This window comes from Artibeus jamaicensis, unplaced genomic scaffold (genome assembly GCF_021234435.1).
Source record: "Artibeus jamaicensis isolate MK-2021 breed Jamaican fruit bat unplaced genomic scaffold, CSHL_Jam_final contig_387, whole genome shotgun sequence".
In the NCBI taxonomy this organism is placed as follows: Eukaryota; Metazoa; Chordata; class Mammalia; order Chiroptera; family Phyllostomidae; genus Artibeus; species Artibeus jamaicensis.
In genome coordinates, this window is record NW_026521812.1 from 38,353,630 (window position 1) to 38,380,031 (window position 26,402).

A 26,402-nucleotide genomic window follows, 5' to 3' on the forward strand; every position below is an offset into this window, starting at 1 on the left:
TTTGGACGAGGCTGATTCCAACCCGAGGGATGGCACCGAGAGGTTGAAGACTTCAGTGGAGGAAGTAGCTGCAGACGCAGTGGAAACAGCGAGAAAACGAGAATTAGAAGTGGACCTGAAGACGACTGAACTGCTGCGCCGTCATGATAAAACTTTAACGAATGAGAAGTGGCTTCTTATGAGCAAAGAAAGTGGTTTCTTCCCATGAAACCTACTCCTGGTGAAGATGCTGTGAAGACTGTTGAAATGACAATAAGGAATTTAGAATATTACATAAACTTAACTGACAAAGGACTGACCCCAATTTTGAAAGAAGTTCCTACTGTGTGTAAAATGCTATTAATAGCGTCACATGCTACAGAGAAACTGTTCGTGAAAGGGAGAGTCCACTGATGTGAGAACTCCACTGCTTCTTATTTTAAGAACTCGTCACAGCCCCGCCCCCAACCTTCAGCAGCCACCACCTTGACCAGTCCACAGCCATCAACACCCAGGCCAGACCCTCCACCAGCAAAATGGTTATAATTCGCTGAAGGCTTAGATGTTTAACCAGTTCTTAGCAATAAAGTAGCAATAAAGTTTTAAATGAAGTTACGCTCATTATTTTTTTAGACACAGCGCCATTGCACACTTAATAGACTACAGTGAAATGTAAACATAACTTTTATGCACTCTGGGAAATGAAAAACAGAGTAATTTGCTTTCTTGTGACATTCGCTTTATTGCGGTGTCTGGAACCAACTGAACACGCAATCCCTGGGGAACATCTATACCGGAAAGTACTCTGAAAGCAGGGCCTCTTGTTCCCTGAAGCACCAGTGGGAGCTACTCAGGCTGTCGAGCGGATTCCATTTATTTACTACCCATCCAGGATAGAGTACCAGCCTTCTCAGAAATGGGTCCAACAACAGATCTGGACTTGATTCAGACCTAGTCCTACCTAGAGGAGACCAGGACAGTTTGGGGTTCGAGGCAGACCTCTCCTCCCTGCTATGGAAGAAATCTTCCCGCACCCTCTTTCCACAGATACCTACCTAGCTTTGTCCCCCCTCAGACATGGGGTCTGTGCCAAATGCAGTCTTCAGAATGGCCATGGGGCTTCTTATCAGTCACCAAATGTTTCCAGTCTGGGCCCAAAAACAGCAATCGACTTCCTCTCCCCACATCATAATTTATCTAAAATTCTCTCTGATGATGCAGTGAGTTTCCTAATGTCAGCCCTCATGGGTGTTTGTTTTTCCCTGTAGAAATAACATGCAGGCAGAGGTGGGTGCTGGTTTATAAACAGAGGGTTGGGGACCACAGTGACCTGTGAACGGACACCGTAATGAGGGCGCATGTCCACTCTGCTGGGGCGGTCTGGAGAGGCTAGAGAGCGTGACTGCAGGAGAGGGGAGAACTGTGCATGGAGCCATTTTTCCAACGAGGAAGGTGCTGCATGGAGTTCCGAAGTTCCCTTGTTCGCACAAGCTTGGTTGTTCATGACCTGAGTTTGCTTTTATGGTCTTTCTCAGCCTAAAAACCACAGCATAGGGAACTGTGACAAGGACCCTCTCCTTGACTAAATGTACCCTGGCCTACAGTTTTAGCAAATTTTAGTAAGAATCCTGCTAAGTCAACTCAGAGAGAATACTTCCTCCCACCTTGATATCTCATCACCCTCATTATCTGATGAAATTCCTCATCCCTACCTTAGCCGGGTAGCTCAGTTGGTTAGAACACTGTCCCAATGCACCAAGATTGCAGGTTCGATCCTAGGCACATACAAGTATCAACCAATGAATGCATAAATACATGGGTCAACAAACTGATGTTTGTCTCTCTGTCTATAAAGTCAATCAATAAAAAAAGGTTTTAAAAGATTTCTCACCCCTCATCATTCTCTAGGTGATATCTCATCACCCTGGCCTGCCTTCAGGAAGGATCCTGTTAATTTAGCAAGAAACCTACCCCCACCCCTGCCACCCCCACCTAGCTTAATGTCTCCTCTTCATAATCCCCCCTCCCACCCCCAACCTGCTGCTTGGCTACGAATCCCCACTTGATCTCCTTGTATATGGATACAGGCCCAGTCTCTCTCCCTGCTACTGCATTAATCTTGACACCTATCACAACTGTCCTGAATAAAGCCTTCCTTACCATTGTAACAAGTGTCAATAATTTTTTCTTTAACAATGACAGTGGGTTAAATGGTGGCCCCCATAATGTTATGTCCCTGTCCTAATCCTGGAACCTCTATTACTTTATATGGTAAAAAAATCAATACTACTTTGCTGGGCCCCAAAGGCATTCACACGAGTCCTTATAAAAGAGGCAGAGGAAGTCTGGGGACACAGACACACAGAGCCGCACAGACGAGGAAACCACAGTGTGAAGACAAAGAAAAGGACTGGGGTGCTGAGGACTCAAGCCAAGAGACACTGGCAACCACCAGAAGTGGTGAGACTCAAGGAACCAGTGGGCTCTCCCCGTGGGCATCTGGAGAGAGCGTGACTGGCCGACACCTTCATTTTGGACTTTGGTCTCCAGATCTGAGAGAGCACCTTATCTGTCCTTCCGTTCTAAATGAGAGTTTTGCTGGGTAGAGCAATCTTGGTTGTAGGTCTTTAGATTTCATGACTTGGAATATTTCTTTCCAGCCCCTTCTTGCCTGTAAGGTCTCTTTTGAGAAATCTGCTGACAGCCTGATGGGGACTCCTTTGTAGGTGATTGTCCCCTTAGCTCTTGCTGCTTCCAGGATTCTCTCCTTCATTTTAATTTTGGCTAATGTAATTATAATATGCCTTGGTGTGTTTCTTCTTGAGTCCAACTTTTTTGGTACTCTCTGGGCTTCTTGGATTTCTTGGAAGTCTATTTCCTTTGCCAGATTGGGGAAATTTTCTTTTATTATTTGTTCAAATAGTTTTTCCACTGGTGGTTGTGTCTTTCCCCCCTTCTGGTACCCCTATAATTCGGATATTGGAGTGTTTAAAGATGTCCTGGAGGTTCCTAAGACTCTCCTCATTTCTTTGAATTCTTGCTCCTTGACTCTTTTCTGTTTGTCCATTATTTGCTTTCTTCTGGCCCACTGCATTGAATTGAGTCCCAGTTTCCTTTTCATCTCTATGGGATTCCTGTGGAATTCCATTCATTTCCCTTAATTTAGCCTCCATATGTTTCTCTAATTTGTGGCTGTAATCCACCAAATCTGTGAGGAAGGTGATGACCAGTGTTTTAAACTGTGCGTCTGAGAGTTTTGCTATTTCTTCGTCATTTAGATTTATCTCTGGGGCTTTGAGTTCTGCCTGCGACATTTTTGGTCTGTTCTGGCCCTTTAAGTGGGACAAGCGGCGCCTTGGAGTCCCAGGTCGCTGGGTTGTGACGCTGTATGTGGGGGTGTGGTCAGAGCGGGAAATGGCACGCCGCTGCTGCTGCTGCTGCCGCTGCTGCTGCCGCCGCCGCTGCCGCCGGGCCGGTCCAACCGCCGGGCCGGTCCAACCGCTCACTCCCTCACCCGTGCGCAACCAGGCAACCACATTCAACTCGTTGCCACCGCCTCCCCACTGTGTCGCTCCCCTGGTGGGCGCTCGCGGCGCCGGTTGACGGCGTGGGTCGAGCGCCGATGCCGGCGCTTTATCCCGCCCCCGCCTGCCCGAAATCTAACAAATTTCTGTTGTTGTCATTTGGCTTGTGGTAATTTGTCACCAGAGCTGCAAGAAAGTTGATACAAGGACAGAAGTATGTCTTAGCCTCTTCAGGCTGCTATGAGAAAATACCACAGACTGGGGAGCTTATGAGCAACAGGAATTTATTCTGGAACCAAGATCAAGGCAGCAGATCCCATGCATGGTGAGCGCCGGCTTCACCAGACCCTCACCGGACATCAAGGCAGGTTCACAGACGGGGCCTTCTCACTGGGGCCTCACACCGTGGAAGGGGCTGGGAGCTTTGGTCGCATCACACACTTTTCTATACGTGCAGTCATCCCACTCATGAGGGCTCCGCCCTGGTCACCCAATCAGCTCCCTAAGGCCCCACCTCCAACACCGTGACACTGGGCACCAGGTCACATGAATTGGGGGACGGTGGGGGGGGAGCACAAACATGCGAGCCACGGCAAAGTGAGACGTGGGTTCCGCAGCCAGTTAGAGTACTGAGGAGCCGTACATTCAAACCTACCATCTGACATTTGACAATAAACTTGAATTATTTTTATAATAAAAATGAATCTTCAAAAACCATAAAACATGGGGATACCTGAGATTTGGGGGTGGGGGAGAGGGAGGATACAAGAAGACGCCAATGTAAGTCAGACAGCTGCTCAGACACAAAGCCTTCAGCTGCTATTCCCGACCCAAAGGAACAAAGTGTAATTAGGTCCCAAAATGTACTCATTCCTAAATTCTGTTTCATCAAAGACAACAAAAAGGTATCAAATGTCCACTTCTTCTAGAAGAAAGACACAATGTGGGAGGGTCTGCTTGAGAGTGTGAACTAGTTTCCTTATCCAGTGTAAAGATGTTTACTATACTTCATAGGAGTGACTTTACATTTGATGGAAATTCAAGGATACAAAATGCCATAAAAATAAATCTTTTTAGGAAAATTCAGTGAGAAATACACGTTTAAAAACAAGATGCAGGGGGTGACCAGAGCCACCCTCTAGTGGGGTGTAGGTCCCTCTTTCCAGAGGGCGACAATCAAAAACCACCTCAATCAATTCAATTTTAAAAAAAAGAAGGAAAAGAAGAACATTTACACTCTTCGTGTATTCACAGAAGGGTGCAGCTGCCTGAACAACAAACAGACCTCATCCTGTGTTACGTGCCTGGTCACTGGTGTTAAGGGCCATTACCTAAGAGGCACTATGGTGAACCACCAAATGATCCTCTATAAACAAGGAGTTGCTCAGACCACCACAAAGGCAAGGAGTCAGATATAAGCTTTCTAGCCCTATCTCCTGTCACTCCCTTTCACAAACTCTGAGCTCCAGCCACATTGCTGGTGTCTCTCCTCCTACTCAAGGCTTTGTCTCTGGCCCCTGTACTTTCTCCAGGAAGCCCCCTGCCCACCCCCAGTACTCTAGTTCCTGAAATCCAGACTATATCAGCCTGCTAGGGCTGCCATAACAAATTACCGACAAACTTGCTGGCCTAAAATAGAAATTTATTCTCTTGTAGTTCTGGAGGCTGGAATGCAAAACCAAGGTGTTGGCCAGGCTGACCTCCCTCCGGAAGCTCCTATGGAGAATCCTTTCTTGCCTCTTCCACCTTCTGGTGGTTACGTCATTCCGATCTCTGCCTCCTAGGTCACCTGGCATCCTTTGTTCTCTCTCCGTCACATCTTCCACGGCCTCACTCCTGCAGAACACTTGCCATCAGATTTCGGGCCCACCCAGATAATCCAGGATCATCTCATCTCAAAATCTTTCACTTAATCACACCTGCAAAGACCCTTTTTCCAAATAAGGGCACATTGATTGGTGCCAGGATTTAGGACATGGACATGCCTTTTGTGTGGGGCTACTGATCAATCCACTACACAGGCCATGTGGGGCTACGACCACTCAACAGATGCCTCCCGGGTCTTGTTTTGAGGGTGGCTTTCTGTCCCCTCACAGACACACCCTCAACTTCCCAGCAGCTGTGCAGGGGCAGAGAATCAAATTAGCCAGTCCGTGACTTTTCTTTCTTTCTTTAATCCTTACCTGAGGATGTTTTTTACTGAGTTTTAGAGAGAGACAGAGAGAGAAACATCGATCAATTGCCTCTCGCACATGCCCCAACTGGGGACCAAACCCACAATCCAGGCCTGTGCCCTGAGCAAGAATCAAACCCGTAACCTTTTGTTGTACAGGATGACACTCAAACCAGTTGAGCCTCCCAGCCAGGGCCCCGTGCTTTTTCAAGACAGGGTATTCTGGAGTGAGAGCTCACCAGGGGAGGGGGAAGCTTTCCGACTCCCCCTCACTGCAGCCACCACACGGTCACAACGGCCTTTTGTGCCCGAATCCCCCAGGACAGCGTCCCTGAGGGCACGTCCGTGTTTGTTCACCTTCATGCTCCCTACCAGAGTCTAGAAACACCAAGAGCTCAATTAACAACTGAAGTTTGTCACAGAAAGAATGACTATACCTGTGTCCCATGAAACGTACTATGCATATTGCTACTCATTAGGCAGAATCTCTTAACTGTGTACGGCACAGTGCTTGGTAGGGAAGACAAACGTTTACAGCGTTCTCACCCACCCACCCAACAGTCTCTATCAGTAACACCTGCGAAGCTGATTGAATGACCCAGTAATGGGGTGGTAACCACAGGAAAACGCTGACCCATGTGATCTCTACCGCCTTTTTCAGCTCTAAATCCTATGATAACCAACAGCTGACAAAACAAACTGACACTCAGTCAAGTGCAGTGATCTGACCAATCAGAAGGCTAGGACTGAGGAACAGTGTCTGAAAACTGCAGGGCGCTTGGAAGGCATGAAGCAAAAGAAAATGTGAACCTTGGGTAGCGTGTTTCAGTCGTGTTGTCTGCAGGGAATGTACTTGTTTAACAAAACACAAACCCATGGGACAATACAGGCCACCTAGTCCCTCAGACCAAGTGACCCAAAGAGTTCTGGTCGCCTTCGCTGGAAGTTAGTTCCCTCATCTCTAAGCCCTACTCAAGTCCACCACAAGCCACCAGTTCTTTGTAAAATCCTCATTAAAATATTTAGAGAACTCTCTATATAATTCCAAGTAGCTGTTACATTCCCATTAGACCCGGAAATGTTCTCCGTTCCTGTCCACAGACCCCTCGGCTCCCTCTGCCCCTTCCCGTACCCCTACCGCTCGTTCTTGGTGGCGGTCCGAATCCCCACGAAATGTTATCTGATAGACTCCTAAGGCATTCTCTTTCCTAAGGATATTTCTATATTGATCTGGAATTCTGGGAGACCGAAAAACTTAGAGGATTGAAAAGAATGAACTTCTAATGAAAAATTTTGAGGCACAAGGGAATGAGTAGGTATGTTAAAGAAAATCTTTTCTGGACGTCTTCAAAACACACAGGCTGCCTGCTTTCTACCTACTTGAAAGCGAGCCAGCCCTGGCTGCAGATATATCAGCCCATGGGCAGCTGGCATCCTTAATAATGAACAACTTCCTTCTGTTCTGTCAAGAACAGAGACAAAGACATGATTCAACAGCCCTCAAAGTGAATTACTGTCTTTGTTTAAACCTCCCCTCTCAGGCAGAGCTTTCAGCGGCAGCAGCCAGTCCAGGGAAGGATGAAAGTTCTCAACGGAGAGCTGCTGAAGTGCTCAGGCAGCCAACTCAACGGACTCTGCCTCACATCCGGCCCAGCCCTACGGAGCTGGGACCCCTCCAGGGGCAGCCTGCCCTGGACCCAGCACCAAGAGGAAGGCGACATGCTTCTCTGGTGAAAAGGGATGCAAGCCCCCACCCGGCTGCCAGTCAGCTCACACTGAACAGCAAACCACCACTGGGGCGCAATTTCCAAACTGCAGTCATAGCCCATTTGTGGGTCATGAAGTTAGTGAGTCACAAGTAACATTTTAAAGAACGAAATAGAATAGAATAGAATAGAAAATGTCAGTGCACTACATGTATTTCGGGAAACATTTCACTTGTGTGTATTTTTATTTGTGAGTGTACATACTGGCTTACAATATAAAATGCATTTCTTACAATGGGTCACAACCCAAAGTTTGAGAGCCACTGTTCTTGGGCAAAAATTAAACACATATTCAATCCAAAGAAATAATAGAAAGATAACCTACATTTCTTTATAGAAGGCCAAAAATAATCAAAAAGTACCTTGGGCGGTGTCTGTAAACCATACCAGTCTTTCCCAAGCAGAGTTCTAGGGTTCTAAGCTGCATTTCCCGAGATCTCAGAATTCTCAATGAGAACTTTTACATTTTGACAGTTCTTCATGAGAATCTAAACTGAGCAAATTTAGAATCATCGGGCTGTCTCCCTCACCACTGTGTTAGGTCGCACGGTTTAAATGTCCCTATATGCATTCATGTTCATAATCACATGGAGTGGGGTGGGCTGCTGAGGACGAAACAGAAGCAGCTTTCATCTGACAGTTCTGCACCGAATACACGCGGAGGCCACGCTGGGCCGCGGCTGGCGGTACAGAGGGTCTCCGTCTCTAAACAGAGTTGGGGGGCTGAGTCATCACGCAACAATCAGCAGCACAGACCTGCTGAACAAGGCACCTGGGCCACAGCACTCACTACCAAGTCAGGTAGCAAAGGGTACACTACGGATCCCATCTTTGTAAATACCACTCACAACAACTTCTGCATGCAAAATGTAAAAATGCAATGAAATAAGTAATTTTTACATATTACAGGATAAAAGGACTGACTTAAAGTTTTACAAATTATATAGCTGATTTCGGGTACATTTTTTATCCTGCTACTGAAGGTGCTTTTTTTCTTTCCAATAAGTCCAGAAGTTAAGAGGAGCTGGGGGAAAGAGAGCATTATGGGCTGCACATTCACATCTTCTCCCGCACAGTTTCCAGTCAATGGAGAGAAGCTGGAGCACAGAAAACATCAAGTGGCAGGTGACCCACCTTTTTTTAAATTTGACTATGGAATGCTTTACTGAACTTGTCTGTGGCTAATTGATTTCCTTAATTATGCTTGACCTAGAGCAATATTAAATTAGTTTATAGCCCTGGCTGGCGAAGCTCAGTGGATTGAGTGCTGGCCTGCGAACCAAAGAATTGCCAGTTGGATTGCCAATCAGGGCACATGCCTGGGTTGTGGGCTAGGTCCCCAGTGTGGGACACATGAGAAGCAACCATACACTGATGTTTCTCTCTCTCCTTCTCCTTCCCTCCCCCTCTCCAAAAATAAATAAAATCTTTAAAAAAATGAGTTTATAGTCCTAACTGTTGGAAAGGGGAGGTCTCAGAGCACATGGGACATTAAGAAGTCAAGCTGAATTTCTTTTAATCCAGCTGAAAAATTGGTAGAAGTGAATACTGAGAAAGCTTCCTGGAAAGAAATTCAGCAATAAGGACCCAAAGCCTCAAATTGTTGCTTGTTCTTTGACCCAGAAATTCCGCTTTTAGAAACTGATCAAAAAGTAACTAACTCTGGATCTAGCTGCAAGAGTGTCCAACACCAGGGGACTGGTCAGCGGAGCTGGCATAGTCATGTAACGACGCAGCGGCCGACAGGATGGCATCTCCCAGGTACTGAGTGCTTACTTTATGCAAGGCTCTATTCTAAGCACTCGACATCTATTATCTCATTCAATTCTCTAAGTACCTCAATGTAGTGGGTGTTATTGTTATTCTCCCCATTTTACAGAAGAGCAGACCAAGACACAAAAAAAATTAAATGATTTTCCCAGCTAATAAGAGGCAGGGCTGAAGTATAAACCCAGAGTCTGATGCTGGGGCCTGTGCTCTTCGGCCCTGTCCTCTCAGTAGGTCGCCAGCAGTCATGTAAAATTCTGTAATATCCATGTTATAAACACACGTCCATGACGTAGTGTGATCTGAACACAGCAGCTTATGAGACATCATACACTGTAACCTCGTTGTTGGAAACTTTTTTAAACTGGCAGGATATATATCAAAGTGTAGTAATTAATGGTAGTACTTTTTCTTAATCATCTGAGTATTCTTTACTTAGATAAATAATTTCTGTAGTTGAAAACAACACATCAATTAAAAATTATGTCCTAGGTAATCTTACACTATTGTTACTAAAAGTTGCAGCTATGTACAACATCATAGAAAATTTCTGGTGAGATTTAACAACCCACCTCTCTGTTGCTTTCTACCAAATCCTGAGGGAAGTTTTCTTGTGGGACTTTGATTCAATAGCACTTCACTGACCAATAGAAAATTGATTCAGTCAAATGATTTAGGAATTCAGACTCCCCAGAATCTTTATTCCAGCCCAACTGTCTTCCCACCTCATCAGGCCTCTGTTCTCACCTGTGACAAGAGGCTGGCAGAGCTGCAGGGCAGCACCTGCCTGCACGATGACCCTCGCCTCCCCACAGGCCCCAGCAGCAGAGCAGCGCCGCGAGACAGCTGCGGGGACAGCTGACATTTTTACAATGGAAAAGTGCAGGCACTGGAGGCCAGGCCTGTGGCCACAATACATCCACTTCTTCCCCTAGAGGAAAGGGGGGCATGAAGGAAAATCCAAAGCCAAGCAAAAACCCAGACCCGGCTCTGCACCTGCTCTTGAACAATATCAGCAGGTTTCTGCGCTCAGAGCTGGGAATCCCCCCAGAAATAAAGCTCCAAGCCCAAGTTGCACAGGTGTCCTCGGCCAACATTACCAGGTCTGACTCCACTGCCAACAACACGGAGTTCAACGCTCAATGTGAGACACGGATGCTAATTGTAATACTTTGACATCATTTCAGATATTTCAATGCTCCACTTGTAAACTTGAGAGAAACAGAGAAGGACCTTAGTGACCGCTGGTCCAGTGTTTCTCAGTGAGGACATTAGTGGCATATGGAGTGGGCCAATTATTCGCTGGGTGGGGTGGCACTTCCGGTACCTGGGGTCCTCAACCATTGTGTTCCCCCACACTGGACGAGTTAAAATGTTTCCCCTCAACATTTCCAAGAGCCCCTGGAGGGATACTGCCACCTCCGGAGAAAAGCAATTTATGAAGTCCACCACTGAGGTCCTGAGAAGTAATTAGTACCTGCTCAAAGCCACCTAGGTAGCGAGGGAAAGATCCCATGCCTCATAACACTTAGTTTTGTGCTCTTTCTACTGCATCAAACTCCCCTAATTATGCTCATTAGAGCACGAGACACTTAGAAATTAAGAACAGACTTCACACTTAATGATAGGATTTACAGTGTCTGGATCTAAGACACTGTACCAACTTTTTTTTTCCAATTTCACTATGGGTATTCTGGTATGAAAACAATTCTATTACTATAATTACTTTAAAAGAGCAAAAAGTGTGTAATCTAACAACCACCAATCAATATTCAAAGCTTCAGGATGTACCGTGTACTGAGTTCGTACTGCAGAGTTCCTGTGAGGGAGAGAAGGGGGAGGAGCGAGATCTGGGACCATTGGCATTTTATTAAGAAAATATTTTCCTAAAAGCATCATCTCTACAGGCAGTTAGGGAAGTGGGTCCTACATGGGATATTTACTTTACTGAATAAAACCTTTTACTTCCAAATTTTAAAACATCAATGTTTTCCTCTAATTTAATCTAATACTTATTTTGAATGTGACATACAAACTTTTATTTTAAATAGCTTCTTGCTAGTTCTTCAAAGACTTGTAACAAAATCAGTCCAAAGCATGGCATACACCTTCACCACGTGGTGAGAGCACACAAACTGCACAAGTCACGTGTTAAATTCAGGACACCAGAAACACAAATTCTTCTGCTGAAGTCCCGGAGGAGATGTCAGTGTAGCCATTCTTCGGTAGTAGTTTATTCACAAGATTTTCTGCTAATGGTGAAATATTTTTCCTTCACTTCTCTCATGTGTAAAAGCACATAGTGATACTTCTTTTATGTGTTATACAATTTACCATCACTACAAGGAAAAGGAGGAAGGTAAAGAAGGTTAGAAACAGAGAGAAAGGGGGGGAACAGAGAGAGGGGAAGGAAGGGAGAGACAGACCACAGACAGACACAATAGGACTCCGGAACACACGATGCCAAAGGTGAAATCATCCTACAGAAATTTCAGGTAAAATTCGAAAAATGCTTTGAACCTACCATCAAATCTTGTATATGCACATACATGCAGGCAAGCATGATTCTGTTCCTCACATCAAATCAAACTAATAATCATTAATTGCAGTCTTTTCCAGAAATCTTTACAGGGCCTATGCTTACCTCCAAGGCAGAGTGTGCTCCGCAGGGCCCACCCCCACTGCGTGTGCCCGGGAGAGCTTCCCAGGCCCGTCACAGTCCGAAACAGAACAGTTCTACGACACAGCTGATAAGGGGCAGCCAGATGCTAAGGGCCTCACAAAGGCAAACCCCGTAGCCCTCGGGGCAGCCTTTGTGTGGCCTGTGGGACGCAGAGGATCTGCTGGGGCTCAGCCTCGGCCCCTCGCCCATTTACATGTCAATGGTCAAACCACAGCCCCCCTGACCCCGGTGGCAGGTGCTCTTAGAGCAGCCAGGACCCGCGTTTTGTCCTCCCTTCTCCCAGATTCAGCCTTGAGTCTTCTGGCTGCCAGCAGGCATTTGGCAAACTCATTATGAGGGATTTGTCATCCTCTTCAAGCCTCGAACCTACGTAAATACATCAGCCACAGGCGGGCAGGCTTTTCAAATTATCCGATGACACAAGACACCACGCTGGGAGAGATGAATGCTGTAGATAGGATGGACGGAATCAGAATTCCAAATGAGATCTGGGTTGGAAAAATGTGCTGAAAGGAAAAAAGATTTCAGAAAAATAGATGTTCCGTCTTTCACTTAAGGCCAACAAACAACTGCTCTGGGAGTTTCATCTGTCTAAGTCAACACGTGACAATAGTGTGGTGTGGGTGCCCAAGACCTAACTTCAGGGTCCATGATCAGAAAGAGTGATATGAATAAGGAGGGACAGGGCGGAGTGGGTAAGGCAGGACTCAACAGTCTGCATACCATTCTCCAGAGACGAGCACGTAACCAGGAGAACAAAAATTCTAGGAATCCTGTCCTAGGAAAGAGGAATGACTTGGGCGGGGTGGGAGAGGGGTGGCCATCCTCAGTACAAGAGGGTACGAAGAGCAGATATATTCTAAGGGCTCCAGACAGCAGAACAAAGGTTTGCATGTTGAATGGAAAGAGCATCTGCGTAAGCGGGAACATTTCCTAACGATGCAAAGCTCTGGCCCCAGGGAGTCCCCGGTCAAGGGCCAAGCTTTCCCGGAGGCTGAGAGCGGGAAGCGTCCTGTTCTTGCCTGGGTGCCACTGGGCTTCAGTGACATCTTTAGCATCTGATGACAGAAGGCCATCTCGAGTACAAATCCTCAAAACTTTTAGAGCTCAAAGCAAAATGACTATAAAATAAAAACATAGATTTTATAAGTCACAAAATCTGTGTAACGTAGCCAGACTGATTGATACTGGGATGAGGCCACTCTCCCAAAGCTCACAAACAGTCCAAGCATCAGGCATTTCTGAAATTACAAAATGCAGGCCATGGGCCATTTATTATGGTTTGAAAATGGCAAGGCTGGCTCCCTGGATCCCATTCCCTTAAATTCTTTTCCTTTTCTATTTTTCAAAAAGCTGCTGATATAACTTGGATCACTTACAGCACTTACATTTACAGAGTGTTTTATGGTCAACTGAATTTTATGAGTATTTCACAGAGCAGACTCTGGCTGCTGGTCTGGGACTTGGACGTGGAGCAAAGGAGGGAGTTCCTGGGGCGAGCCCTCCCACTGCACCTCAGGGGCCTGCCTGGCTGGCTCCACCTTTCTGCCTGTGCAGGGAAGGAACCCTGCACTTCGCTTCGACCCACACTGCCCCTGGCACCGCTCTGGGCGCAAAGCCTGCCTGGATGTGGCTTCATCAAACTTCCTCATATAGTAGAAGACAACACGGCCACCATGACACCTTAACGACATTATTATAAAACAGCTACTGACATCCTTATTTTTCTGAAGTTAGTGGGGAAAATGCACAAAATAGGAGTTTGGTAATAGGAATTACCAAAAATAAAATTTTGGTAATCACTGATAAATTACCCTCCAAATATATTTTACCAACTTGTACTGCCTCCCACATCCAGTGGGAGGGCCCATTTTCCTGTTTCCCAACTAATCCATCTTTTTGTGTTTTTGTTTTATCTTTGAGAACTTGCTTTTAAAAAAAGAAAAAAAACTCATTTTTATTTACTTTGTATTTCATTTATGGTTAAAAAGGTTTAGCATTGTTTTATTTTTTAAATGCTAGGGGAAAATGTATATACAAGTGTATATACACAGTTAAATTTTGCTATTTTCTCCTCTTAATCTACCTTTGGTCAGTTTGACTAATAGACCAGAAGCACTAAGAGGGAAAGCAGGGGACATGCCCCCCCCACACACAAAGGAAACACTGCAATGCTGGCCAGCAAACCCCTCCACAGACGGGCCGGCTTCAGGTTCCCACGTGCCCTGCGTGTCACTCAGACGGTTGACGCTGCCAACATAAGTGGGACTTAGAGTGTAGCAGAGTGGACAGTACAGGAGTCATTTTGTAAGAAGCGTGGGGTGGAACACAAATAGCTCACTTGGAAGGCTGATCTTCTGGGATGGTTACATTTCTGATAGACAATGACCTAAGAGTATAAACAGAGGCCAACGCACACGTCTGTTAGTTAGAAACCCGCAGAGAAGCCCTGTGGGCAAGTCTCTGATAGTACGTGCCCTTTAAGCAGATTCTTTCAGATGCAGGAAGGAACCAAAGGATGTTATTCCATCCCAAATAACACAAACCACACTCTACTTCCTAGGAAAGGTCCAGCCTTCAAAAGAGGGAAATGTTGAACTGTTTTAAAACACCCCAAAGGATATAAAAGACTATAAAACAAACTGATTTGTTAACAAATTTCACTTGATTATCAATGGGAATGTAAATCATTCCCACTGAAAAACAATTTGACCTTTTTAGGACTATAATTCTATAGGGTCTGGAAGAAGCAATGCCTGCTTGAGTGTGGTCCGTAGGGTAAGAATACAGGTATGTGGGTGTAATAATTTATAGTTTTAATTTGAACATTTCACCTAAAATGTCACATGATATCCTTGAGTGTGATATTGTTATGCTACAGAATTATATGCTTATGATTCTGTAATAAAAAGGGGTGTTATTATTTGTGCCAGACCCTGTATTTCTAACTCTATCACTAAGGAAATAAATCTAATTATGAAAAAAGTTTATGCGAAAAAAGATGTACACTACAGCATTATTTAAAATAGCAAAACACTGGAAACAGAACAAGGAGACTTCTATCCAATGAAAGAGGATGAGTCAATAAATCAGAAAACTTCCATCTCATAAAATATTACACTGCCTTAAAAATTATGCTTTGGTCTTCACATTCTTGTCTCCGTAATGCATTACTGAGAACCTATTCCAAAGAAATCATCAAAACCCACAGGAAACTGATTTCCAATCAAATGGTCAACAATAGAACAATAGTTGACCAATAGGCTCCTATTGATTCTTCAAAACTCAAATGGTGCTTTTTCTGGGCAGTCTGCCCTCACCCTCAGCCCAGCCCTGGGCTCCAGTGGTGCTCACAGCTTGGCCCCAGGGTTCATTCCATGTGTGCCAACCTAGGAACCTTAATTAAAGGCAGGGAACTTGACTTTGACAGTATTCCCAACATCCAGCACAGTTCCTAAGACAAAGTAAATATTCATCCAAACATCTACACAATGTAAGATCATATAGTCAGTGTATTTGATGGCTAGGGCTGCTGCACCCAAGTTCCACAAACTGGTGACTTAAACAACAGAAACTTACTGCCTCGAGTTCTAGGGGTTGGCAGTTGGAGATAACGGTGTCAGCAGGATGGGTTCCTTCTGAGAACTATGAGGACATGAGCCATCCAGGCCTCTCTCCTTGACCTGCAAATGGCCACCTTCTCTAGGTCTCTTCCGGTTACATGCCTCTGTCTCCAAACTTCCTCTCCTTATAAAGATGCCCCTCATATGAGTTAGGGACCACTCTCATAACTTCATTCCAACTTGATGACCTGTACGGAGACCTCATATCTAAGTAGGGTCACAAGCGAGGTAATGGGAGGCTGGACTTCCACATATAAATTTGGGAGGAAGGGGGCAAACACAATTCACCCCTTAACAATGTAAAGATTTATGGAAGTTCACAATGGTAACAAAATACCTATTTTATAATGCTTAGCAGGAAAAGGGGGCTAGGCATATTTATGTGTGGGGGTGACTTTCCTCCCAAGTCCTCTCGTGTGCCATGGTTGAGAGTAATCATGACGGAGACATGATCTGCTTGGGGAGGAGAGGTGGCCAGTTTCCCAGAGGAAAAAGGCCTTGAGCAGTGGCCAGTTCCTCAGGGGAGAAAGGCGGTGAGTCCCTTCCTCCAGGGACATTTATTGGGTTCTAATACACAGGAATACAGGTGGCAAGGATCAAACAGTAGATAACATTTCAAAGAAATCTGAGGGCTTAGTCTGAGTCAGAGTCTGTCAGGAGCAGAGTTTTAGGGTTTCCTGCTCAAACCCTTAACATATGAATGAAAGCACTCTTAGCAGAGCAGATTTCACAGGTTTTTCAGGAAGTCTGTGTGATGCCAGATTTTTTCCCCAGGACATGCTCTAACAAGGCAAGGAGCTGCACCTCTCCCCATCAGATATTCAGGCTTAAGGGGATTAGAGCCAGGAAGAGCTTCTCCCAGAGGACATGGGGACTCGGGCTTTGTCAAAGCCGGGGCAGGGGGCGCGAGAGTCCATTGCTCCCTCCTTGTCGCAGCACCCCCCCCACCCAGTCCTTCCATGAAGGCCTCCCAAGTGATTGAGTCTGCCTTAGGTTGCCCCCCGCTGTGACGGGTCTTACTCATCATTGACTTCCAACCAAGCTTTGGGGGCAGGGAAAGGAAACTGAGGCAGCGTTTGCTACCAGAGACAGGCTTTGTCTCCTGCCACTTGCATTCCAGAGGTCCTTGCTCATCCTTAGCCACAGGGGGTCGAGCTACAATTCCTAAAACCAGGCAGAGTGGTCCACAACTAATATATTGAGCAAGGGTTTCTAATTTGAGTTTTTAAAGATTTTTTAAAGGGTCCTTTACCAACCACCCTCAAATTAAGAACCACTGATGGTATAATATTTTAAAAGAAACTTTAAAGGCAAAATGTGAAGGCAATAAACCAAATGTCAGTGATGTTTGTGTCTGGGTGATAAGATTATAAATGTTTGCATCATTTCTCAATTTTCTGTAACAATTTCAGATTACTTTTAAAATTAGGTAAAAACTTTTAGGTTTTTTATAAAAAAGGAAAAAAATGATATTTTAAAAGAGTTTAGAGCCCCAGCGGGTGTGGCCCAGTGGACTGAGTGCGAAGCAGAGAGTCAGGGGTTTTGATTCCCAGTCGGGGCACATGTCTGGGTTGCGGGCCAAGTTCCCTAGTGAGGGGTGTGCGGGAGGCAACCACGCAGTGAAGTTTCTCTCCCTCTCTTCCTCCCTTCCTGTCTGTCTAAACATAAATAAGTAAAAGAGTTCAGAAACATGGAAAATGAGTATATCTTATACAAATAGTATAGGTACAAACTATAAAACAAAAAATAAGAGATATTTGTTTCTTCCTGAAGAGACAGGAAGAAAACATGCCGCGTCACTCACAGAGCCTCCTTAACAGAGGTCCTGAGAGGAGGTGTGTGTGTTTCTTCCCGTTTTGTTGAGTTTTCCAAAATGTCTTTGATCACAACTGTATTACTTTTATAACCAGAATAAATCAACAAATCTTGTTCATTAAGAATATGCAGTTTAAGTATTTGGCTGCATGTTAAATGTTCAATATTAAGGACTAAATGAGCAAATATGGAATATGGGTGAAAAAGAGGCCGCACACTAAACCTGAGAGGCTCAGGGAGGCCTGCACGGTGGCCTTACAAACTCAGAGACCATGAACCACACAGGATGTCCTGACATTAAAATGTTCTAACTAAAAGCAAGTCACGTGCATAGTCATGTCCTAGGTCGGTATCTTCCCTGACAAAGAGCAGTCTTTGCCTTACTGAGCCTGTCCATTGTCTGTTTGCACCTTCGGTAAAATACCTTTGCAATGTAAGGGTAATAACGTCCTTCTTCGGGACCCCTCCCTGCACCAGAGCAGAGACCACAAATCCTCTCATCGTTGTTGTTGTCGTGTTAATTGTTAACTGCTAACTATCCTAGACCCACAAAAGTAAAAGAAGCATGTGTCTATTCTTTTTACTTTTTATGCAGTCCCTGAGATCTCCCCACCTTTCCTCCTCCCCCCCACTGATCTGTCACCAGTGGATTTCATGTTACCCGCTACTTCTCCTCCTTGACTGTGGTGTCTAAAACAAGGTGCAGAACCGCATTCTCCGGAGCATTTTACCAATCCATGTAGATTTTGCTGCCTGGCAATTGTCATTTGGGCTCAAATAAACTCATAAAAATTCTTACAGGTTTAAATGTTTCCTACATTGACGAGTACAATAACAAACTGCAACATGACAGTGCTTTTAAGTGACTAACTAAAAAATATGTAGAAATGGAAAATAGCTTATTAGACAGCTCTGTGAAAAGATAAAACATGAAAATATACATGCTAATTATAACTGATAAGACATATACATATATAGATGGTAATTTACAAAAATAAAGAATATCGAGAGTAGAACTATGCATTTTAAAGATCCTTGAATACAGCATTTTCATTTTAAAAGTCTATGAAAATATTCTTTTCTGAGAATACCTGTGCATTGTTTCACACCACCTAAAACGACTTCTAACCATTCCAAGAATCAACCTCTTCACGAGAAAAGGGCCTGCACAGCATGGGGCTTGTCTGGCCCCACACACTTCGCTGCCACGGCAACTCCAGCTCTGAGGCTGGTTTCAGTTTCAGTGCTAGTGAAGGCAAGCACGTGGGCACCACCTTTCCAGAGGACAGCTCGGCAGTCACCTGTTAAACCTGCAAACCTTCGCTCCCTTTGAGCATTTCCACATCTAGGAATTGGTCCTATAAAAACAATTCCGTACATATACAAATGTAAAGGTGACAAGAACCAACGAGTCCACTTGGGGGTGGCCTTTTCCCACAGGGAGCTCTGGGAGGGGCAGTTTTATTTAGAATAGTTGCGGGGAGAAAGAGAAAAGGGGAGTGGAAAACACATGCTGCTTTGATTTGTTGCCCAGTTTACTATCTCCTTTGATGTCTTTATTCCTGGCAACTAACCAGAAATGGGGGTGCTGATTCAAATCTCCATGTTCCGATCATACGCATGCCAGTACAGATGCTAACATTCGGAGTCAACTGAAAGCAACACATTTGAGATCGTTCTCTTGTTTGCTCTCAGCTTCACAAACAGAATTTAGAATGTACCACCTCTTAATTTGAGGACAATCACGCAGTGAGAGCTGTATGTGCACAGCTCCCATACTGCTGCTTAAACAGGAATATCCAGCTCTTAGGGTGCGCTCCTGGGGTTCATTTCCTTAAAAAGTTTTGTCTCCATGCATCTGTTCATGCTTACATAGAGAGGCTTGGGATTGCTGCTTTCTGACAACTTGCAAGGGAGGCAAATTTCTGATTTTACATTGGCACCCCGTATGGTTCTCTCAGAGTACAAAGATGCTGATCAGGTCAGTCACACAGGTTAAGTCAGATCTCTCAAGGGAGGCGGTAAAGGAGCCAGAGGAAAAACACAAATAATCTCCAGCCAAAATGAACACTACGGTGGACAAAAACCTGCCAGTTATTGAAAGTAGTAGAGCTCCTCTGATGAAAACAGCCTTGTGAACTCTGATGGTGCCTACTTGTGGACCGCTGTGCGTGCCGAACACCTTTTTCTCTGCCTCAAGCTAATGGCAGCTTCAGAGACGAGCAGCAGAAAGACAAACGGAAGTTGGGCAAGTGCTGCGGTATCGCGGTGCGCACTCCTTGGCGCGAACATTTGACCTCCTACATCCCCATCTCTGCAGCGTTACAAGTTGTCCACTTTTCAGCCTCGAGTTGCACCACTAATGGACAGTTGTTTAGAAAATAAAATTTTAAAATACCATCCGCATTGGTAATATGAGATGTTACTTTCCAAAACAACATCACTGCACTTGACAAATAAATGCCATACATTTGGTTACACAGAAATTTTCTGGTAAGACTTAAAATTAGGCAACTCTAGAAGGGTAAGGATCATGATGAGATTAAAAAAAGAAAGAAAACTGAGCAAGCTACACCTTTAAAGTAAAATGTTTTATAAGATGTCATAAACACTTTTTAATAAATTCTCTAGACCTACAGCAATGACTACATAAATAAAGGCATAGGCAAGGGAGGAAAAACGTATTTGAAATTAAGGGTGCCAGGTTAGGAAAAAAATCTAATAGTGTCCTATTTAAAGAAACTGTTAATTACAAAGAATTACACTGACATTACAGTACAGATGACAATACGGAGCAGAGCCGGTGCCTTTGGGGACGGATGGGAGGTCAGGGAGCAGGCAGTGGCCTCTCTTCCTCTGGGGCTTTTCTCCGCCGGCTATGACCCGGGAGCCTTCTCCCATGGCATTGGCCTGAGCCATCAGCAGACATGGGGCCAGAGGACAGAACAATTTCTCTGTTCTTCGCAGGGGGACAATAGGACAGACAGCATTAAACAACATGATTCACCTTGGCTCGCAGGGAGAGCCTCTCACGGCACAGCCGAAGAGAAGCTGACAAATGGGAGCCTGGTCAGACATGAGATGGAGAGATGGCCTTCGCTTCAAAACCTGGAGCCAGGTGCGTATCAGTGCCTATCACTCCGAGGCCTTCTGGGAGACCTCACAAGTGATGCACTCACACACCTGGCACAGGCTATCCTGGAGTAGGTCACAGTAAGGGACCCAGGGTGGCGAAACTAATGCCAAAGATCAGGGCAAGCCTGGGAAGCACAAAGACCCCCAGCAAGCATTTGCTCCTTTGCAGGTCCCCTTCACCTTGGGCACCTACAATGATTTACTACCTCTGGGCAGAATCATAGTTACCTAGAATTTGACCGTATGAGGTTGCATGTATACTTATGTATGTGCAAATGGAAGGGAGGAAGGAAGGACTTCAGGGGGAGGATACTCCTCCTTTGGAAAAAAAACATGGGGAAACTACATGACCTCTTAGCTAACCCATTATCAATGGGACCTTCTGCAAGCTTCCGTACATTTAGGTCTTCACAAAGCAATTCCAATGGGCTCTGTGCGACTCTCTTGGGTGAACCTAGTTTAACTGTAAGAAGGTTCCCATAAAAACTAACTGACAAAGGAAAGAATTAAAATTTATCCTGCCTATCCTATTAAAAACTGTGGCACTACTAATAGCCAAATAGTACAGGAAATAAAGTTTCTCTTTACATTTCAGCTAACAAAGGAAGAAAGAATGATAGAATCAGAATATCCATTTAGCAATATCCAATGGATTAATGGATCTAGACATTAAACATCAATGGCTGCTAAAAAAGAGGAACAACCAGACAGTACATGCTTCCTGACACAGGAATGTACCGCCATTTACCAAGTTTTCGCGTCAGTAAATTGAACCTGAATGTGACCAAGCTTAGAGACCCAACTGCCAATTTACAAGCAATACTGGAGACTTAAAAACATGTTAAATGACACCACAAAAATACAGCCAGCAAAATCCAATGGTGTAAAGGTCTTCAGGACAAACAGTCCAGTTTCATCAAAATACAGCTCACAAGGAAAAGAGAGACTGAACAGGCAGATAATAATAAAAGAGACCTGAGAACCACACTGACCAATCCAACAGGTGGATGTTATTTGGATCCTTATTCAAAATAAAATATTTGAAAAATCTTATAGATATTGGAAATTTGAAGACTGATTATATTTGTTACTAAAGAGTTATTATTTTTAAGTGTGATAATGGTAGTGTAGTGATTTTATAAGTCCTTATCATTTTAGAGCTACACACTGAAATATTTACAGATAAAAGAATTGAGCCCTGGCTGGTGCAGCTCAGAGAATTGAGCATGGGCCTATGAGACAAAGGGTGGCTGGTTCGATTCCCGGTCAAGGCACATGCCTGGGTCCCTAGTGGGGGACACATGAGAGGCAACCACGCATTGATGTTTCTCTCCTGCTCTTTCTCTTTCCCTTCCCCTCGCTCTAAAAATAAATAAATATTTTTTAACAAATAATTGAATGCCTGGGATTTACTTCAAAATAAAATGGGAGGAAAAAGTGGTACATAGATGAAATAAAATTGACCATTAGCTGATAATTATTGAAACTGGGTTATAGGTACATGAGGGTTCATCATACTATTTTACCTTTCATTTCTGTTCAAAATTTTTCATAATAAAAAGTTGCTTTATTTTTTTATAAGGCTCTGGGAGTCTACTGAAGGCTGACTGGTAAATCGAAAGATAAGCATTGGAAAGACCAACTCCTCTCTGGCATTCAACTGCCTTTCATGAGGTTTCTTCAGAGGAGTGTTCAAGTCGAACTTCTCTCATCTCCTTAATCTAATTCTCTACGTGACATCTGGGTGACATTGAGAGTTCTGCCACCAAGAACTAGAAGCTTCCCACAACTCAAGGCCATGACTGGTGGGCCAGGCCAAGGGGTTTCAGCAGCAGGGGAAGACCCAGAACACAAGAAATAGACAGAGGGAGAATAGTCAGATTTTTTTGTGGACATTAAAGTAAAATGAAATTAGACAAGAGAGCAAAATTCAAGTTACGGGTTTTACAAAGGAGGACAATAACCTATCATCAGAATTTATATGTTATATACCTCATAGACCCAAGAAAGTTAAAAAAAAATTTGAAATAAGTAGGGAGCTTAAAAGGTTGTTGTTAAGGGTTGCATTGTCTCCCCCAAAAAGATATGCTGAAGTCCTAAGAACCCATATTTCAGAATTCATTTGGAAATAAAATATTTGTAGATATAATCAAATTAGAGTGGACCCGAATCCAACATCACTAGTGTGCTGATAAAAAGGGGAACTCTGGACAGAGAGACAGGCACACAGTGAGAACACCACGTGGCCATGAAGGCAGAGAAGAGGCTGATGAGATCTATAAGGCAGGGAAGGACACAGATGTCCAGCAAACCACCGGGAGCTGGAAGAGCCGCACAGAAAAGTCTTCCCTCCGCTCCTCAGAGAGAACCAAGCCTGCTGACACCTGGACCTGGGACTCATGCCTACAGACTCTGAGACAATACATTCTGTTGTTTAGGCCACCTGGCTTGTGGTACTTTGTTACAGCAACCTTAGCAAACTAATATGGTAGCCATTTACAAAATTAATACTAAAATGAAGGAACTTTGAATACACTGCTAAAAATCAGAAAATGTCATGATAGATGATGTTGTTCACCATAACAATTTTCTTATTGCATTGTCACAATAACAACACACTTAGGAATAAATTTAATAAAAAATACCTGGCTGGTGTAACTCAATGGATTGAGCGCGGGCCTGTGAACCAAAGGATCATGGTTCGACTCCCAGTCAGGGCACATGCCTGGGTTGCAGGCCAGTTCTCAGCAGGGGACACATGAGAGGCAACCACACATTGATATTTCTCTTCCTCTCTTTCCCTTCCCTCTAAAAAATAAATAGACAGGCCCTATATAAAGGAAACTGTAAAAGCTAATAGAAAATGCACGCGAAAGGTGACTTAAACAGGAAGACAAATCTTTTTCTTATTATGGCATCTTGTCCATTATCATTTCTCCCCCTTATAGCCTCTTCCACCTCCATGCAGCCCTCCTCCCACCACCACCACCACACTGCTGTCCGTGTCCACGAGTCCTTTTTCTTCTCTGCTGGATCCCTCCACCACCCAACCCCCACTAAGAGCTGTCAGCCTGCTCTCTATGAGTCTGTCCCCATTTTCCTCGTTAATTCAGTTTGTTCATTAGATTCCACATAGGAGTGAAATCACATGGTATTTGTCTTTCTCTGACTGGCTTATTTCACTTAGTGTAATGTTCTCCAGGTCCATCCATGCTGTTACAAAGGGTGACATTTTCTTCTTTTATACAGCTAGGTAGTATTCTATTGTGTAAATGTCCCATAGCTGTTTTATCCATAAATCTTGTTCTTGGGAAAATTCCTTAAAGAAACTGCCCATAGCAAGGGCTCCAACTTCTCTCCCTTTCTCTCTTGAATCTCCCCGCCAGGCTTTCCCCCTGTTACCCCGTGATGACTGCTGTGGGCAAGGGCACAGGCGATCTCCACTGCACATTGCCAGACTTCAGCATCAATCCTCAGTCCCCAACTTGACATGAGCAGCATTTGAGGAAGAGGCTCCTTTTTGCTTAACTTTGCTTGGCTTCCAGGAAAACACACTCTCTCCTAGTTTTCTTCCTACCTTTCCAGCCATTCCTCCCCACACCCTTATGCTTGCTCCTTCTCATGTCCCCACCTGCAGCTCAGGTAACTCAGTCCTTGGGCATCCTGTCCATCAACACCCTACTCTGTAGACATCTCGTGCCTTCGCATTCATGGCTTCAATTACTTTCACGTGCTGATAACTCCAGCGTTTGAGTTAGCAGCCTGGATCTCTCCTCTAAATTTCAGACCTCTCTGACCTTGTCTCCTACTCTTCTCTGTACCACCCTAACCACAGTGGTCTCTCTTCCTGCTGTATTTTGAAAATACCAGGATGTGTTTACCTCAGGACCTTTGCACTTCCTGTTCCCTCTGCCTGCTTTCCCCAGCCATTCACATGGCTTGCTTCCTCTTTTTCAGCACTTTACCCAAAGGCCTGCTCAGTGAGTCCTTTCTGACTTTATATTAAATACACAGAAATATTTATAGTCCTTTCCTTCTCTTTAGCCTTTCCTCTTTAATACTTTTGGCTATCTAATAAAATTTTTTTTAAGATTTTCTTTATTTATTTTCAGAGAGAGGGGAAAGAAGGGAAAAAGAGAAGAAGAGAAACTTCTATGTGTGAGAGATACATCAACTGGCTGCCTCTTGCCTGTCCCCATTCCAGGTATGTGTCCTGATGAATGATCGAACCCTCAAACTTTTGGTGAACAGGACAATGTTCCAACCTATTGAGCCACCCAGCCAAACAAAATATCTTTTTACATAGCAATTTCATCTGTTTAGGTAAAAAAAAAAAATTGGGGAAAATAAATAAATAAATAAATAATAAAGCCATAAGAATAGCTAAAGAATATATGAATTATTATTTTTCCAATTTTAGAAGTAGAGATCCTTTTGATTCAATCATAAAAGTCAACAATTTTAAAGGAAAATTGTGAGTTCCATTACAAGACTGGAGTTAGCAATGTGGGCTCAGGCTCCTAGAAGAAAGCAGAAAATAGAAGACTGTCTAAGGAAAACACATGCACTCAAATAGACATTATTGCACAAAAATGATATTCAACTTCAGACTTTTAAAAGGCAAAATAAAAAAAGAAAGATTTTTAAATGATAATACCAGCACAGATGGCGAGGACTGGACAAAATCCATGGTGCTGAGGGCAGTGAACAGGCTCCCCACAACCTCACTGAGGACGACCTCGAACCAGCTCGGAGTCTGTGTGCCAGACTCTCCAAAAGGCCAAAACTCATATCGTGTCCGTTTGGCGTAAGGAAAGGTTCATTGATTCCCAAGGTGCCAACTGAGAAGAGAGGAGGCCTAATCCTCAAATCCAACTTAAGGAAGTACAAAGTTCAGGCTTCCTTTGTGTCAAGGAAAGGGGAAATGGGAGGGGCGAGATGTGACTGAAGACCACAGACCTCTGGGCACCAGCAGGGGACCAAGGAAGACTGTGCGTCGTCTGCAGATCCTAGTTAGTATGGGTCTGGTCAGGAGGCTCCTGCAAATCTCTCATGAACAATACATGCTTCCCTGACCTCCTTGGATGAGGCACTTTCTGGTGAGGGGCTGTTCTTGTAAAACGCAAGGGGCAATAAGAATTTCTCTAATGATTAGTGTGTCTATACGCAAGAGTAAGCAGAAACTATTAGCCTGAAGGCCATAGGAACAACACAGGCTTGAACAAGAGGGACTCAAGAGGCTGAGCTTTTCACTCTGTTACACAACTTTACCTTTCTGATGGGCAACTGGGCAATAACAGCACTTAGAATTGACCCACCAGTTTCACCTCCAGGGATTGATCCTAAAGAGTTCATGGAGAGAGGGGAGAGTTTAGGAGAGCTCTAGGAAGATGTTTACTATTGTGATGGTTGATTTTACATGTCAACTTTACTATGCAACAAGGCACCCAGGTATTTGGTTAAACATTATTCTGGGTGTGTCTGTGAGGATACTCACGGACAAAATGAACATCGGAATCACTGGACGGAGTAAAGCAGATTGCTCTCCCTGATGCGGGCAGGCCTCATGCAACTGCGCACAGGCCGGAAGACAACAAAAGGCTGAGCTAGAGAGAATTTGCTTTCTCCGCCTGAGGGTGTTCCAGCTGGGACCTGAGTCATCTGTCCTCAGGCTCAGACGGGAACTCACACCACTGGTTCTTCGGGGTCTCAGGCCTTCAGACTGAAGATCTCGGGACTTCTCAGCCTCTACAATCGCTGGAGCCAATTCCTTATCCTAAATCTCTATGTGCGTGTTTGTGTGAGTGTGTGTGTACCTCCCATCAGTTCTGTTCCTCTGGAGTGCCCTAGTCCAACTATAGTGTTAGTTATATTAGAAAAAAAAAAATGGGTATGCTCATCAAAAGACGATAAGTTAGATAATTTTTCATTCAATGG

The 26,402-nt window shown here is 44.4% G+C and overlaps 1 protein-coding gene across 4 annotated transcripts in view; it reads right to left on the minus strand.

The window, feature by feature from the left end:
- Positions 1 to 26,402, minus strand: part of ANKRD6 (ankyrin repeat domain 6) — a 176,989-nt gene that overhangs the window by 115,531 nt on the left and 35,056 nt on the right. The window contains exon 1 of one of the 4 annotated variants that reach the window (XM_053664940.1): positions 23,111 to 23,160. The exons of the other annotated variants lie outside the window; for them this stretch is intronic. The gene's annotated coding sequence lies outside the window, so the exon portion shown is untranslated. Of the gene's footprint in view, positions 1 to 23,110; positions 23,161 to 26,402 lie in introns of those variants that run through there. 4 annotated transcript variants of the gene reach the window in all.